This window comes from Canis lupus, chromosome 23, assembly GCF_048164855.1.
Source record: "Canis lupus baileyi chromosome 23, mCanLup2.hap1, whole genome shotgun sequence".
Lineage (NCBI taxonomy): Eukaryota > Metazoa > Chordata > Mammalia > Carnivora > Canidae > Canis > Canis lupus.
The window spans coordinates 12193406-12210990 of record NC_132860.1 but is presented as its reverse complement, the minus strand read 5'-3'; the positions used below and the strand labels follow the sequence as shown (position 1 = coordinate 12210990).

The 17585-nt window shown below is 41.8% G+C and overlaps 1 long non-coding RNA gene across 10 annotated transcripts in view; it reads right to left on the bottom strand.

Moving 5' to 3' along the window:
• The window catches only part of LOC140614740 (uncharacterized), a 141872-nt gene that overhangs the window by 42073 nt on the left and 82214 nt on the right, over window positions 1-17585 (bottom strand). For 2 of the 10 annotated variants that reach the window (XR_012015526.1, XR_012015528.1), the window contains one exon: window positions 1224-1374. The exons of 6 other annotated variants lie outside the window; for them this stretch is intronic. This is a non-coding gene — a long non-coding RNA (uncharacterized lncRNA). The remainder of the gene's footprint in view (window positions 1-1223; window positions 1375-17585) is intronic. 2 more of the 10 variants (XR_012015527.1, XR_012015529.1) reach the window with 1 other exon arrangement.

The window sequence follows — 17585 nt, the reverse complement described above, 5'->3', positions numbered from 1 at the left end:
CCTTTGTTCTGCCCATGGCTATCCCTGCCTAGTTCCGGGTAGTCTGTTTGAATTAGATGCAGGAAAAGAAAGATGAGAAAGGTAAGAAAAGAAACAAGAAGTGGGTAGTAGAGAAGAAGAAGAGGCTGGAATTAAACCTTGAGACTTTCTAGACTTTTGAAATTTTGCTGCGACTAACTTGGCTCTATAGCAAAAGCACTGAAGTAGAAGTAAGGAGATTTGGGTGTGAAGCCTGCTCTGCTACCTACATTGTTTTAGCTCAGGTAAGCCTGTCGGGATCTCAACTTGCCCATCTGGTTATAATCAGATGAATTTCTCCACAGCTCCCTGGGCCAGGTTCCTTCATATCTCTTTCATTTCCCCAAACTCAATTTCAAACAGGCCACAGTTTCCAGCCACCAGATAAAAAGATATTCAGCATCATACTATTGGGCACTCCACCCTTCACTTTTCTAAGAACCTTGAGGGCTCAGTCTAAAAGGGGTCTGCAAGACACCTACTTCTGAGAAAGTGCTCTTATGTTTGCTCTTCAGCAACTAGCCTTGCTGGCAAAACTTCTCCCTGCCACATGGCACCACCACAAAGCACTGGCCTACTTCCTTGTCCCTGGCATTACTGGTGCATGCTAAATAATGTCTGGCTTGTCTCATCTCTGGCACAGGCCAATGTGATTCTTCAAGGAAGGGCAGACCCTAGGTGACTCCACTACTTTAGGGCCACCTCGACCCAACAGGCTTCTCCTCAGTGAATCCTGCAGATGGTGGCTCTTGAAGGCCAGTCTTTGCAATCACACACAGCCATCCCATCTTCATCCCGCCCAGACCCGGAGTTGCTGTGCTCATGAATGGACCATAATAAACAAAAGGATAAGGTTTTCTTGGGCTTAATGTCAAAGACTAAGGCATTGTTAAAGATCCCTGAGCCTTTTTTCACATATTCAGTAATTTAGGGTAGGAAATGAATACCATAGATGATTCTGGTACAGCATGCTTTGGGTCTCCAAATTAGAGAAACTGATTTAGAAACACACACAGAAAAAGCCTATTTACCTATACAGTTAATGTGGATAGGGAGGACTATCTTCCATGAACAGACAATCTATGCTCTAGCCTACTTCATGCCAAGAACTGATAGAAGCTTTCTTGTCACCATCTTGTTAAAGTAGCAAGAGTCAAGGCGGGGGAAAAAACCCAAACCCACGTATGTTTTAGTGGGTCACTTACAAATTCTGAGCACCAATTTCCATGTAAAGGTTGACCTGGAAGTTCTTTCTGAGATTCCTCTAGCTCTGTTATTTGAAGACCCCGAGTACGAGAGACCTTTCTGCGATGACCTTCAGACCTTCCAACCTGAAGCCAATGACTGTCATGAGAACTAATACAAAGAAGAATGACTTCATTTATCAAGGAGAAGTTGAGACTTTAACCAGAAAAAAAAAAAAAAAAACACATCTTTTCTTTTTAAATATTTTATTTTATTATTTATTCATGAGAGACACAGAGAGAAAGAGAGAGGTAGAGACACAGGCAGAGGGAAAAGCAGGCTCCACGCAGGAAGTCCAACGCGGGACTCAATCCCGGGACTCCAGAATCACGCCTTGGGCCAAAGGCAGGCCGTAAACCACCGAGCCACCCAGAGATCCCACATCTTTTTTTTTTTTTTTTTTTTTTAAGTTTTTCTATAACCATCACTACTGTAACAAAGCAAGTGGAGTTCAATGAAAATTCACAACCTCTTTCCCTTTCCCAGCTTCTCCTACAGTTAGGCTTGGACCATGCAGCTAGCTCAGAACAAAGGATCATGAGTGGAAGTGACACATGTCGCTTCCAATTGACAGCAGTGAAAAACATATGTTCATCCTCCATCTCTCTCTTCCATCTCCACAGGACTCTTAGAGACCTTGCATTCCAGATTATATAGTTAAAAGACTGTGGGGTCTTTGTCAACTTGGGCTTTTAAGTTGACTACATGGAGTAAAGCCCCCTGAGGATTAGTGTTGATCATCTAGTGAGTGAAAAATAAGCTCCGATGTTATTAAGCCTTTGAGGCTCCAGAGATAATTTGTTATTGTAGCATACCCTAGTCTATCCTGACTAATAGAACTAGAGTGGTAGACAAAAGTACTAAAATTATTCAACTTAGTAAATCAATGTAGAAAAAATGGATCAGAAGGCAAGGCTAAATATTTTATTCAATCTTGGAAATTATCAACATGTGGCAGGTCTTGTAACTAATCTGGGTAACCATGCTGTCATTTCTAGTATGAAGGAGTGAAGGATGGAACTACAGTTGGTTGAATTTCTTTATGCTAGGCACTTGATATAAGCCTCCTTTTGGAGGCTGTATGGTCATAGCAAAGTTACCTATTGAATGTTTAGTTTCCTTATCTGTAAAATTGAAATAAATAATAGTGCTGAGCTATAGGCTTATTTCACTGGATTAAACATAACGAATAACATAAGCAAGTGCTTGCTATGATGTTGGCACATAATAGAGACTGAATAAATATATTTTATTTGCTTTATTTATTCTTATATTCCAGAGCCTTATCACGATGTATGGCTCACAGTAGGTCCCCAATAAGCCTTTGGTAAATGAATGTCTAAATAAATGGTTGAGTTCATCTGGGTGATTTAGTAAAGTGAGAAGACCTATCAGATACACAGATGTCTCCTAGAAACTCTAGTATCAAATGGGGAAATCACTGTTTGCATTTTGTGTGTGTGTGTGAGTGTGTGTGTGTATGTGTTTTCAACTCTAGCAAAACCTGGGCAGCAACTTGTATTTAATTTCAAAGTGAGAATTGCTTAGATGAGCTGAGGATTTTCTTCCTCAAATCCAGAACTGAGAGTTTTCTCTTTCAAATACAAAGTCAGGGACTACACAGATCTTGCAAAGCTTGCCCTGCCTTCATCCCTAACTGGGTGCTCTTTGGTGGATTAGTCACCAGCAGAGCACCCGAATATGAGGGAAGGTACTGTATGTTTGGTGGCATCAGGGTTCATCCAGATAACCAGCTGAGCACACCCCAACTTCCAGAGACCATCTAGGGTCTGGCTAGTGTGTCAAGAGAAAACAAAAACATCTCTCTCAGGAGACATCATTCTTCCTCCAGTTTGCATGATTTGGCAGGACCATTAGGACAATAAGATGGAGTAAGATGAGAAGTGATAAAGCTGTGTTTGGGTTGTGCTGATCCTCATTTTAAAGGGCTTCTCCTGGAGGTGCTTCTACCTCTGCCTTACATCACATGTTTCCAGGACTTATATAGGTTTCCAGGTCCCTTTCTCAGGCTCCTTTCTCCCAGTAGTGAAGTCAGACACATGCCCCACCTTTTCCTACATTCTTTTCTATTTCCAGTATAATCTGTTCATGGGAAGTAAGTAATCTCTGATGCCTCCCCTAAATCAGACAGTCTTAGAGTTCTAAATAATAGTATTAAATGTAAACCAAAAAATTCAAACCAGTGTAATTCACTGTAAGTCCACTTAATAGAAAAGCTCTAGGAAGGGGAGTAGCAGCGATGTCCCTCTGCAGCCCTCTAGGTCCTGCCCTCCTCTTGGTGTTGGCTTTGCTTTCAGGTTGGCTTCCCTCAAGTTTTCAGGATGGTGACTAGCAGCAGTTGGGGCCACGTGCTTCCTCAGAGAGAAGGGATCCCACAAATTATCAGTTCAAACTGCTTCGTTTCACTCTACTGGGACCCCAGAATAACAGTCACAGTCTCTCTGGCTTTAGCCTGTGTTACAAAAACCAAATTACAGCAAGGTGGGGAGGTGGGTTATACTGACTGACATACAGCAATCAGGGCCCAGCCACAGAGTTGGAGTGGGATCAGTTCCTGCCCAATTGCAAGGCTGGCACATCATGGGAGACTCAACACACTGCCTTGCATGTTTCTTTCTTTGCTCTCTCAATTTCTTTTATTCGTTGCACTCAAGTTGAAATGAATTCCCACAACCCATTATTCTGATTTATTTTGTTTATGTTATAAGAATAATACATGTTTATTTTGATTGCAGAGAGAAGGAAAAAATAAAATAAAATAAAAATAGAATGATCCAGAATGTCCATTAAGCAGAGGAAACAAACATTCTGGCATGCATGCTTTTCTGCTGTGCCTTGTTTTGTACAGGCCTGTATTCACACTGCACGTACACAGGCTCAACTGAACACCGTGGGGTTAGCATTGCCACAGGTTGTTGGAGATAATCTCACAGCTGTATATTCTTGCATATAGAGGAACCATGTGTTACTTAAACATTCCTCTGTGGTGGTACGAGAAGCTTTCCTAATTATTCCTTATGATAATACTTTAATGAACATTTTTGAATTCTAGATTATTTTCTTATGACAAATTCCCAGATACCTATTCCCAAATTATTCTCCAAAATGAGTATGTTATTGTCAGTTCCTCTCCACAGTGCAGGAAGGTGGTTATTTCCTTGTCTTTATACCTGCACTAGGTACTGTGTGAAGGAGCTACTAATTTGGTTAGGAAAGAGGGTGGGGGAGGGCATCTGGCTGTTTTCATTTTTGTTGCTCTCAACAATACAGCAGATACTTTGTTCAAAGGTTTATCAATCACATATTTCCTCTTTCTTATGCATGTTCATATCCTCTCCCCATTATCCATTAAGAACTTACATATTTTTCCTTACAAATTTTTATGAAATCTCCATACTAAAGATATTAATCCTTTGACATTTGTGCCAATTTTCCCAGTTTTTCTGCTTTAATTTGTTTATGTTAATTTTCACATACAGAAGTATTATATTGTTATGTAGTCAAGCATATCAATCTTTTGGTGTTTGGTTTTAAGATTATAAAGCCATTCCTAATTCAGTTTGTGTAATCAAAATTTAACTTTTTTTAAAGATTTTATTTATTTATTCATGAGAGAGAGAGAGAGAGAGAGAGAGAGAGAGAGGCAGAGACACAGGCAGAGGGAGTAGCAGGCTCCATGCAGGGAGCCCGATGCAGGACTCGATTCTGGGTCTCCAGGATCACACCCTGGGCTGAAGGCAGTGCTAAACCACTGAGCCACCCGGGCTGCCCTAACTTTTTCTTTCATTTCTTTTGGTTTGATCTTTTTTACACTTAACTCCTAATCCTACTTTAAATGTCCTCCCTGGACAAGTCTTTACGTAAACATTTCTCAGTGAATCCCAGGAACAGCTCAGACCTGCCTTTTATACATAAAGAGGTTAGCTGACCCATTAAATCATCTGCTTTAAGAAATCACTTTTCCTAGATGGGTGGCTAAAAGGAGAGAAGACAACCAGAAATAAAGGAAGAACTGATTTATGATCTCATGCCAGTTTCCTTCTCCGACTCTCAGTTTTCCCCCTTTGTAACACAGGGATGTTTGACCAGGTTCTCTTTAAGGTATGTTTCAGCTCTGACTTTTTGTGGTTCCAGAAATTACTTTTTTGTTTCTGTGCATGTGTTTTCTGCTTTCCTCCATTCCTTCTCCTACCTGTGTAGAGACCAAAATCAAATGGATCCCTGTCTTCAGCATGTCTTTGTGGTGTTGACTCCTAGTTTCTACACTGTCTCTTATCTAAAACCAACCTGTCTGCGACTCTGCTGAGGGAAGAAGCCATAAGCTGTTCTTAATGTTATGTGACCAGCAACTGGCTCAGAGGTGGACATCCCATCCAAGATGGCTTATCCACTGGGTGGACAGTACCCCCACAAGGCTGTCATAAATGACATTCTCCAGGGGAACCAATAGTAATTAGCTAAGTCAATCACATGGTCTCCCTCCACAACTTGGGCTACAGCATGCAGACACAATTATGTGTCCGACTTGATCTTGGGATCTCATTGGAGCAGATGGAAGCAGAAGCTTTGAACACAGGACCTCACAGCCCATGTGAGGCCAGGAGAGAAGTGGGCTTGTAGGCTGTCTTGGTCTGAAGCATAAGGAGGTTCCAGCTCTGGTCTACACACATCCAAACAATAAACCTCTCTTGTCTAAAGATGGTCTGTTTCTTGCCAACAATAACCTGAATAGCACTCGTGGAATGGTCTCCTTCCCACTCTTATTCACATCCTTTCATTAGCCTATCTTGGGAGGGCTCAGCAGCTGCTGCGTTTTGCCAGCAGCTAGAAGCCAAGGAGTGTTTGGGGAAGTGAGAGGTCCTACTGGACACAAGGAAGATGTGACACTGAGAATGTGTGCACATCCACACATGCCCAGCTCTTACTCCCATCCGCGGTCTGATACTTTGTGTGCACTTGAAACATGATCACAACTTCAAGTGGATCCCAGAGAGGTCTTTAATTTGGCAGGATGTATTTAATTGTGGAAGAGTACGCTTTGCCTTCTAAACCAACCTTCCTGAGAATTGTTTTATAGCAATGCTATCATTTGGCCCAGGGCTGGCCCCAGGCAAAACTGAAAAGTGGGAGAAGTTAGTGTATGGCTCCCCACACACCTCTCTGGGCTGCTCCCTCCTGCTGACTGCCAGCTGCGCCCATGCCCTGCATCTTTCCATTAAAGACTGCCCTGTCTGTCTCCAGCCTCCTCAGGGGCACACTCTCAGCTTGGAAGATGCTTCAGGTTTTCCTTAACCTGAAGATTTCCTTAACCCGAGATTTCCTGAGGAATCTTCTCAGGGTCAGAGCCTGAACCCCAAATTATTGTCAAGTCAGAAAGATTACTTTGTGCAGTGAGAACTTTGTTGAAAGAAACCAACACACACAGAAATCTAGCCCCAAACTCACCTGCCAGTCACAGCGAGGGGCCTGAAGCCTTGCTCTGGCATTCCTCATACTTCTTTCTGGCTTTCTCTATATCAGTCTTCCAGGACTCTTGCCTTTCACTGCCCCTGAAAGCTCAAGCTCTGTCTCTCCCTTTGGTCCCAGTTCTCAGCACTAGGACCTTGGACATGATTATTCTCTCCCATCCACCAACTCTTCATGCTTAATCCAGGTCAGGTCAGGTCAGGTCCCTAAAATAGCCACACCCTCATTTCACTGGGGCTCTGACCAGGTCCTCCTACAGGATCTATACAGAAGTGACTCTAACGTGAGGATTTCAGACTTCCAGACAGTTTCCTGTGAAAGCTCTAGGATAGTGCAGATCTATACCTCAGTATCCTTCCCTGAGAAATAAAAGTAATGATATTAGCCACTTCATAGAATTCCTATGAGGGTCAAGCACCTAGTACCTGTAAAGGACTGAATAATGCCCAGCACACTGTACATGTTTTGAGTCTCAACTCCAGTAGCAGCAGTTGTATTATTCATAGTGATGATATTGGCTTGGGTGCTGGATCCTCAGGCCAGGCCAGCAAGTGAACTGTGTCGGGGGCTGCCTAGGCCAGGTGGGGGCAGCAGAGAGCTATCTGAGGGCAGGCTGGGACCAGGGGGCAACCTGGGAGTCCAAGGTCAGGGGCTGGGACCCAAAGAAGAGCATGGCAAGATCAGAAATAGAGCTGGGAACAGTCTAACTCAATAGCCATTCTTCTGGCCTCCTTGCCTCCTGTCTTACCTCCTCCATTTTCCTAATCACCCTTTGCTGGACTGATTTTTCAAAATTGCAATTCCAATGTTGTTCCTCCCCTGAAGGATACCCTTGGCGGATTCCTCTGCCCAAGGGGAAAAGACCATCACTGTTAGGCTAATATTCAAGGCCTGCCAAGAACTGACCACTGTATCTTTAAATCTTCTGCCCTTAATTCCTCTCCTCATTTTCCCAACTGGCCAAAACAGTTAATCCCAAACACACCTCCACTTTTCTTGTCTTTAATAAGGACATTTTCTGGCCTTTTCTCTGTATATCAAAAGCCTACCCTGCTCTCCAGGTTTAGCTCAAATGCTCTCTTTGTCATGAAGACTCCCTGGTTTACTCCAGCACCTACTGAAAGATGACTGTCTTCGGATCTCACTCAGTCCTTCCCACCTCACCTTCTAGTGATCTTTGTCACTGCCAACGTTGTTCTAGAATACTAACGGATTACATGTCACCTTCCCTGAGGCACCCATTTCTCAGACCCCGTCTCTAGAAGACAGGATAAAAATAGCTCCCCTGCAGTGTGCTGAAGCATGGGAATACAGGAAGAACGCCTAGCACAGCACCTGGCACACAGGAAGTGCTCAGTTAGTGGGGTCTCCTCATCACTTCACCACCATCCGCATAGTCACATGAACCTTAGAGAGATACTGCCCCAGTGGTCCAAGGATTTGCAGACATAAGTCCTCAGCGAGCCCCCAAGACAAACTCTCATTTATAAAAGAAAAAAAAATGACTCAAAACCTTTTGTCCAGGGAAAATAGGAAGACAGTGTAGATCACTGGGCTGGAGGGAGGCTTCTGGGAGTCACAGAGCTTTGGAGAAGCAGGAAAGGCTCCCGTGGAGAAGAAGTGAGAGCAGGTAAAAGAACAAACTAGTACAGTAGCAAGAGAAGGAACTTTTTTTTTTTGTTGTTTAGAAAGATAGTGATGTTTTCAATAAAAATTTCAACCCAGAAATTAAAATTTAAACAACGTAAGTGCCTCCGAGAATCAAGCGGCAGCAAGCAGTCCCTTAATGGTACTACGCACAGCCTTTATTTTTTAATGTGGAGAAGGAAAGGATTTGTCATTAAAGTTTAAAAATAATCAGAATCAAAATCCCTTTTGTTCCTGCGGGCTGGCAGAGCTGAGGGGCCGATTGTGTGTGCTGAGTGGGTGTCCAGGAAACAGTAGTCATTTGTGTGCGTGTGACAGGAGTTGAGTCCAAATCTAAATTTAAGCAAGTGTTGGCCTTCTTGGAACCCATAATTTTTGGATCAATTATCCCGGACTAAGTGTCTGAGCTTCTTGCGCCCTCTCTCTCTCTCTCTTTCTGCTGCTGTATTTAATAATTACAACACTTGAGCCAATAATTTGCCGACCAGCTGCGGTGGCCTAACTGTCTGGTTCACTCATAATTTCTGGAACTTGATACAATCATGGCCTTTGAGCCAATTAGGGTAATATTTGGTGTGTTGGAAGTCTGTCCCCCACCCTCCCGCCATCTCGCTAGTGTAAGAAACAAACAGCCCATGTCTATTCTGCAAGAGAAATTGTGTGTTCTCACATCTTGCCAAGCCATCGTACCCATTGATGCTGTCTATCCCATTCCTTCCCAAAGTCTGGGAAAAAAAGGCAGACTAGTGGCCTGAGAAGAATCAGAGCTGGGAGTCAGATAGCCCGACTGTGCCCCTAAATCAGCTATGTAGCCTTGACTTAGTGGCCTACCCTTGCTGACTCTCAGTTTCTGTCTGTAAATAGCCAGACCACTTGAGTTCAAATCTTTCCTTCATCACTTTCTATCTGTGCAACACTGGGCAAATTTCTTAATCTCTCTGGGCCTTTATTTCCTCATCTGCAACATGGGGATAACGACAGTATTAACTATCACATATAGTTTATATTTAATGAGTTAATAGAAGTAGAATCAAACACACACATACACACAAACATTCTCCTAGAATTTAAACTTCAAAAGGGCATAGTTTTTTTGGGCTGTTTTGTATACTACTATATCCTAGGACATAGAATAATGTCAATAATTTTCCACAGAAGAATGAATACCTATTATTTTTATTTGTTCACTGTTTGTTCCCAGCTTGTTTCCAAAAGTGATTTGTTGTGGCTCACAATAAATTCATGTTTTCCACAGAGTGATCACAATGAACCTAGACTATCAAAGCCCAGAATAAGGAAGTAGCCAGCGGAAGTGTGAAGTTCTTCCACTCAGAGCTTCCTGGCTGCCAAAGCTAAACCAAGTGCCTTGGAGAATCCTTCCAGCTCTAACATTCCAGAGGGTCTGCATCAGAACCAGTATTTCTGACTTTCAGTGTGACCTTTGGAAACTAACTGCTCCTAAATCTCAGTCTTCCCATCTGTAAAATGGGGACCCTAGAGCAAAGGAGCTAAGATCCATTCTCAAATTCTAGACTCTCTTTGAGCAACTGGCCATGGGGTTATAAAGATAAAAAAGATTTGATTTCTACCATCGTAGAGTTTACAAATCCTGCAAGAGAAATAAGGTATACATATATAGCTCTCTAATTCAAGCCAGAAAATGGTACTTAATTAAGAATGTTACTAAGGACCGCTGGTATGATGAAGAAAGAAGAAGCCTGCTTAGGGGGACTTAATAATAGCCTTATACAAAAAGCTGAAGTTTGCAATGATCCATGAAGAATGTTAACAGATATCCACAAGGAAGCAATTCCTAACAAAGAGGAAGATGAGAAAAGGCAGGGAGGTATATAGTTGTAGCTTATCTAATGACATGAATGTGCTGGACAGAGATGGGGATGGCACACGTGTGTGCTGCTAACTCACCACCCTCACCCATGGCAGACTTCACTAATCAATCACAGAGCTTCATCTTGCTGAGTCAGGATGACCTCAGAATCCTTCTCAACACTGTCCCAGGCAGCCACTCCCAAGTGATCGCAGTTGGTACAGAGAATGAAACCTCTGGATTTAAGGTATATGTAAGGCAGTAGTGGAAAAGAAGTCTGGACCAAAATACAGAGGGCCTTGAGTGTCAAGATCAAGAATATGAATAATCAAAACATTTGTTAGTCTTCCACATTCAACTGCTCCTTACATTGGTATGATAACCACAGAGTTTGTGGGCAACACACATTATCATAATATATATACACTGAGCCTGGAAGAACTGAATCCATCCCTGCCAAGGCTTTCCACCATCATCTGGGACATAATCCACCTCCCAGGCTGCACAGTGCCTGGCTTGTGCTTAAACAAGGCACGCACTGTAACAGTGTTCTCACATCACACTGCGGGAAGGAAAACAGCGCTGGGGACCTTTGCCAAAGTTTTCAAAGGGGCTGCCCTAAACGTAAATGCGGCCTCTGCACATTCTTAAAGCAATGCTAGTTATCATCTCTGTGGTACCAGGGCCGGCACAATTATCCTATTACTGTCCATTCGCTGCTCTTGATGAATGCGTCCCTATGATGGTTCCATTTAACCTTACTCCAGGAAAAGGAAAATCTATCGAAAGGAACGTGAAATAGAATTCCATGAGCTCATGTCTAGTGGGGAAAGAAAAAGGCATCTGAGGGTGATGGGAAGTGAATCATATTGTTTCTCGGCTCCAAGTGTAACCTTACCCTCCTGTGCTCCTCCAGGGGACCTCCACTCTCAACTCCCATGTGTGCGGACAGTCTGGCAGCAGGGAGTAAGCTCTGGCCCGTGGGTCCTTGGGCGCATTATTCTTTACATGAACATTTACTTACACACTACCTCCTTAAAAAACTGTTTCCAAGTGGCTCACCTAAACACTTTTAACATGCTAGAAGGAAATAAAATAAAGGTGCATACATATTAAGAGGATCAAAGGAATGAGACAAATATAAAAGGCAGGATTATAAAATGAAACCCAGAGGAAGGCAAGCCATTTAATCTTTCTGAGCCTCACTAGCCACATCATGAAGCAGAAAAAAAGGATACCTTATTTACAAGATTGTTGTAGGATAAATGAAGAAGAAGAAGAAGAAGAAGAAGAAGAAGAAGAAGAAGGAGGAGGAGGAGGAGGAGGAGGAGGAGGAGGAGGAGGAGGAGAGGAAGGAAGGAAGGAAGGAAGGAAGGAAGGAAGGAAGGAAGGAAGGAAGGAAGGAAGGAGAAAGGAAAGGAAAGGAAGGAAAGGAAAGGAAAGGAAAGGAAAGGAAAGGAAAGGAAAGGAAAGGAAAGGAAAGGAAAGGAAAGGAAAGGAAAAGAAAAAAAGAAAAGAAAAGAAAAGAAAAGAAAAGAAAAGAAAAGAAAAGAAAAGAAAAGAAAAGAAAGAAAAGAAAAAAGGAGTCAGAATGGCAAGATCAGTGAACCAGTTCTCAGAAGACCTAGGTCTAGGCTAGCCCTGGATCTAAACTGAATGTTCCCTAAGGCTTTTCTCATCATGAAGAGTCTCTAATTCTATGAAGTGGGGAAAGAGGAGGTAGAGAAGCAGGAAAGACAAGAGGAAGGGGTGAGGAGTAATGAAATATCTTATTTCAACTCATTACTAAAGTATTATTACTAATTGTGTCTTTGGAGTATTTTTTATCATGACTCTATCAGAGGCAATCACTGATTTTTCAAATGTCATGTGAGTATGTCTTCCGTGCCTGGTTCAAGGGCAAAAATTCCATGCAGATGTTCTAGTCCCTGCTCAGGTCATGCCCAGTCAGGAAAGGTGGGAAGGGGCCAGATAACTGTAATTCAAAGCTTCTTTAGCCTAAAACAAAAAAAAAAACAAAAACAAAAACAAAAAAACAAAAACAAAAACAAAAAAAAACAATGCATAGAGGGGTCCAAGGGAAGAGTAAGAGGAAGCCTGTCCTTGAGATGAAGGAAATTCTCTTGGGAAAAGAAATTGAGTCTGGCCTGAGAATATGAAGATTTCTATGGTAGAATGTAAAGAGAAGATGTTTCAGGTGGAAGGGATCAAGTAGACTGAGGTGGAAAGACTGAAAAGCATTTGGGGTTTGTAAGAACGGCAGATATTTATTAAGTTTTTACAGGCTCATCACCAAATTCTCTTCTTTGGTTAACAACACCTAAATTTACCTTTGGGGAGTAGCCACTCTCCAACTCTCTCAGTCCACCTGGTTTGAATAAGACTGATCCTACCCTATCCAGTTCCGGAGGAAATATGGTCCTAACTCAGCCAATGAGGAGATTTTATTCCCCTTCCCACAGTGATTGGTTGAAGGATAGGCATGTGACTCAAGTACACCTAATGAACTCCTATTGAAACTTTCATTGGATGCTACAAAAGAAACTTACACTGGGATGGAATGTTAGCTAGGAGCTGTTAGAGTGAGTGGATATACTGCCATGAAATAAATCACCCTCAGATTAGTGCTGAGAAAAGTAGTGCTGAGAAAGATTAATAATAAGGTGAATTCTCAACATCATGTGAGCACCTAGATCCAGTCATACCTTTTGACAGGTTTAGTTTTATGAGTTTAAAAAAATTCCCTTTTTTCTTAAGTCAGCTTGATTTGAATTTCTATCACTAGCATCTCAAAGAATGCAGTGTAATATGAGGGACCTCATCCAAATAAAGATGTTAGCTATGGCTGACAGGGCTGCCACCGTAATCATTGATGGACAGGCTTTCAGAACAAAACCCAAGATGTCAAGGACCAAGAGAACCTAACCTGGAAGGATAAGGCAAATAGTAAGCCTGGGAGTAGACTGGAAGATTTGTTAGATAGAGATGCCAGTTTATTACAGTTGGAGAAACATTTTTCCGCCAATGTGAGAGGAGCTGAGCTGGAACAAACCAGGAAAGTAAAGGCTTCCCCCATATAGGGGTCTTCTATCAGGTCCTCAAGAAGCTGCTCCTAGTGGGTCTGGAAGCAGCAAGCCTTTCATATGGCCATGACTATGGTGTTCATGCACTGGAGTAAAGAGCCCAGACTTCATAATCAGACACATTTGGTCTCAAATGCCACCACCAGTTATTAACGTCCACTTTTTGTTAACTCAGTGACCTTAACAAGTAAAGGCTCAAACTAGCTTAAGGCCATGTTAATGAGTAACTTCATCTTTCTGAGCTTCAGCTTCCTCCCTCAGTAAATGTGGATGGTGATACCCACCATCATTCCTTACTTAAGAGACCTAATGGGTCTCAAATTATTTTCAATCATGCAGCCAAAATGATCTCTTTAAGGACAAATCAGATTGTGTCACTCAACTCCCCTTAAAATGTTTCCATGCCATTAGGATGGTGATCCAAATTCATACAATGGGCTTTAAGTAGTCTCTGCATCACCCACAATCAAATCCTGCTTACATTCTGACCTCTTAGATACTCTCCTCCTTGTTTCTTAAAAAAAACGTTAATAATAAAATTACAATAGTAATGATAAATGTGGTACAGCACATTAACAACATGAGGGATAAAGATCATATGACCATCTCAATAGATTTAGAAAAAGCATTTGACAAAACTAAACATCTTTCCATGATAATAAACTCTCAACAAACTGGGTATAGAGGGCATATACCTCAAAATAATATGTATATGACAGCAAGCCCAGAGCTAACATCATACTCAAGGGTGAAAAGCTGAAAGCTTTTTCTCTAAGATGAGGGACAAGACAAGAATGCCCACTCTTGCCACTTTTATTGAATGTAATACTTACTGGAAGTCCTAGCCAGAGCAGTTGGGCAAGAAAAAGAAACAAAAGGCATCCAAATCAGAATGGAGGAAGTAAAATTGTCTCTATTTGCAGATGGCATGATATTGTATATATAAAATCCTAAAGAAAAAAAAAAATCCTAAAGACTCTACCAAAATACTGTTAGAACTAATAAATTCAGTAATGTTGCAGGATACAAACTCAATATACAAAAATCAGTTCCATTACTATACACCAAAGGCAAACTATCCAAAAGAGAAGTTAAGTTAATCCTGTTTACAATAGCATCAAAAAGAATACTTAGGAATAAATTTAGTCAAGGAGGTAAAAGATCTGCACACTGAAAGCTATAAGATATTGATAAAAGAAATTGAAGATAGGAAAAATGGAAAGAGATCCTGTGTTCATGGATTAGAAGAATGAATATTCTTTAAATGTCTATACTTCTCAAAGCAATCCCTATCAAAATTCCAATGGTATTTTCCGCAGAAATAGAAAAAAAATATTCTAAAATTGGTATGGGACCACAAAGGACCCTGCATAGCCAAAGCAATCTTGAGAAAGAACAAAGCTGGAGGCATTACACTTTCTGATTTCAAACTATATTACACAACTATAGTAATCAAAACTGTGTGATATGGGCATAAAGACACACAGATCAATGGAACAAAACAGAAAATTCAGAAATAAAGCCATGCATACATGGTCAATTAATTTACGACAACATAGATAGAACTTGAAGGCATTATGTTAAGCAAAGTAAGTTAGAGAAAGACAAATAGTGTATAAAACAGTTTATGTGGAATACAAAAATCCAAACTCATAGAAACAGAGACAGAATGGTGATTACCAGGGCCTGGGGCATGGGGGAAATGGGGAAATGTTGGTCAGAGTACAAACTTCCAGTTACATGATGACTTTAGTTCTGGGTAATATACAGCATGGTGATTATAGTCACTCATACTGTATTACATACTTGAAATTTTCTAAGAGCCTAGATCTAAATGTTCTTACCACAAAAAAGAAATGGCAATTATGTAATATGATAGGGGTGTTATCTAACCTAGGATGATAATTATTCCACCATATATATCAAATCAATGTATATACATATTTCATTGATATACAATACAATGTAAATATAATTATATGTAATTGATATAACACAATGCTGTATGTTAATTATATCTCAATAAAAAATACTTAATAATAATACATAATAATAAAAACTAACATTTATTAAGCACATGCAACATGCCAGACACTATTCTACATGTTTTACTTGAAATAACACATTTCATCCTCATTACAATCCTATAAAGTAGATATTATTGTGACCCCCACTTTACAGATGGGAAAAATTGAGAGGCAGAGAGGTTAAATAAAGTGTCCAACATCAGACAGCAAAGAATCACTATGGCTAGGTTATAAACCTAGAAATCAGCATCCAGGGACCACATGTTAATCACTATACTATGCTATTTATATAAACAAATTCCCAGGATTTTCCCATTTGAGGGCTGTGATAGACAATGGTCCCCATCTATATTCACATCCTAATTCCCAGAACCTGTGTCTATTACCTTATATGGAAAAATGAACTATGCATAAGTGATTACATTCCTTAAAATGAGCAGATAGTCCCAGATTATCTGGGTGGGACCTAATGTAATCACAAGTGTCTTCAGGAGAGGGAAGCCAGGGAGGTCTGACTACAGAAGTGGGGAAGGGAACATGGACACAGGGGTGGAGGCCAGAGCGATGCAGCCACAAGCCAAGGAATGCTTGCCGCTGCCAGAAGCTAAAAGATGCAAGGGAAGACTCTTCTCTGGAGTGTCCAGAAGGAACCAGCCCTGCCAACACCTCAGCATTAGCCCAGTAAAACCAATCCTGGGCTTCTGACCTCCAGAATCTGTAAGATAATATATCTGTGCTGTTTTAAGCCACCCAGTTTCTGGTAATTTATTATAGCAGCCCTAGGAAACTCACACAGTGGACACAGCACAGCCCAGCTCTTCTGGCACACCCTATGGCTTCCATAAGTCCCATTTATTGACTCTTAGCTACAATTTTACCTCGTCAGGCTTCCTTGTCACCTCAACCTTAGGTTCATCCAAAACATCCTCATACAGCACCCCAGATTTCTCCTTAATACTCACTGCATTTACAGTTGTTAATGGTTGTTGCTTACACAACCAAGCCCAAGTGACAGAGTACAGGAACCTGTCTGTCTTATTCCCTATTGCATCCCAAAAGTCTAGTTCCGGGGTTAGCATGTTACGGATTCTCAATAAATATTTGTTGAAAGGAATGCACACATATGTAGTTGTTCATAGGACTATTGGATGCTTTCAAGGTGTCTTGAATATATAGAGCTTAGCCCAGGAACTGCCATGTAATAAGTTCTTAGTAAGTAGAGCTGTGAGATAGATCTAGGACGTATCTGTGTGCATTTAATAAAATTACAGATACTAAAGTCCTTGATCTTAGGCAAGACCCAGAAGTGCCCTGTGGTGTACCCTTCTCCCCAACACTCTAAACATGGCTCCTCTTGACTACAAATTCTGATAGTCACTCAGACTTGATGGCCACACTAAGTGTTTTAGAAAGAAAGAGATCAGGACTTCCCAGGGTACAACAGGACATGGAGGAGTCCCCAAAGCTGTTTTAAGTCTATGGCGAGCCCTTTGGGCCAATCCACAAGGCAGATGGAATGGATAATTCCAGCCCTTTCTTAGGTTTGTGGTGTGTGTGTGTGTGAGTCTCCAGCTGGACCAAGGACCAACTTTCCAGGCCCAAATGAATTCTCATTTCCCAGGGATCCTTCAGCTTGAGTTTGGTTCTTGCGCCAAGGCTCTGACAGCTTTATTAGCACCTATAATTCAATGTAAGCATCAATGTGTTGGGAAACACTTTGAGGCTATCTTTTAAAGTCAACTTAATTCCCTCTCAAATGCCTCTTTGTTTGCCAAAGTGCCAGCCAGAAGACTTCCAGGTAGGCAGGAGATGAGCTCCAGACAGGGGATCAGCGGGACGTGTCTGCCGGGCGCCCGAGTCACTTTGCTGGTAGCTGATGTCATTTCCAGTCAGTGGGCTCCTGGCAGAGGTGCCTGCAGATGCTCAGATGACATCACTGGGGACCAGCCTGTCACCAAGGGAGATAACAAATGGAGCCTAGTCCTGAGCTCCCGCTGGCCCAGGAAGTCACAATTCATTTCTTGGCTTTGCTGTGGGCCTAGAGAATGGACACCCTGTGCTCCCACTCTGGCCAAGCCCCAGTCCCAAAGAGTACACACCCTCCTGCTGGCTGTTTTGTTTAAACAAAACAAAGTGGGACATGCTGAGCTCATCCAAAAGCACTCAGGGACTCCGTAATAATAGAAACTGGACAAGCCTGATGTAATAGACACTACTAGTCATTTATGCAACATCCATCTACTCTCCCTC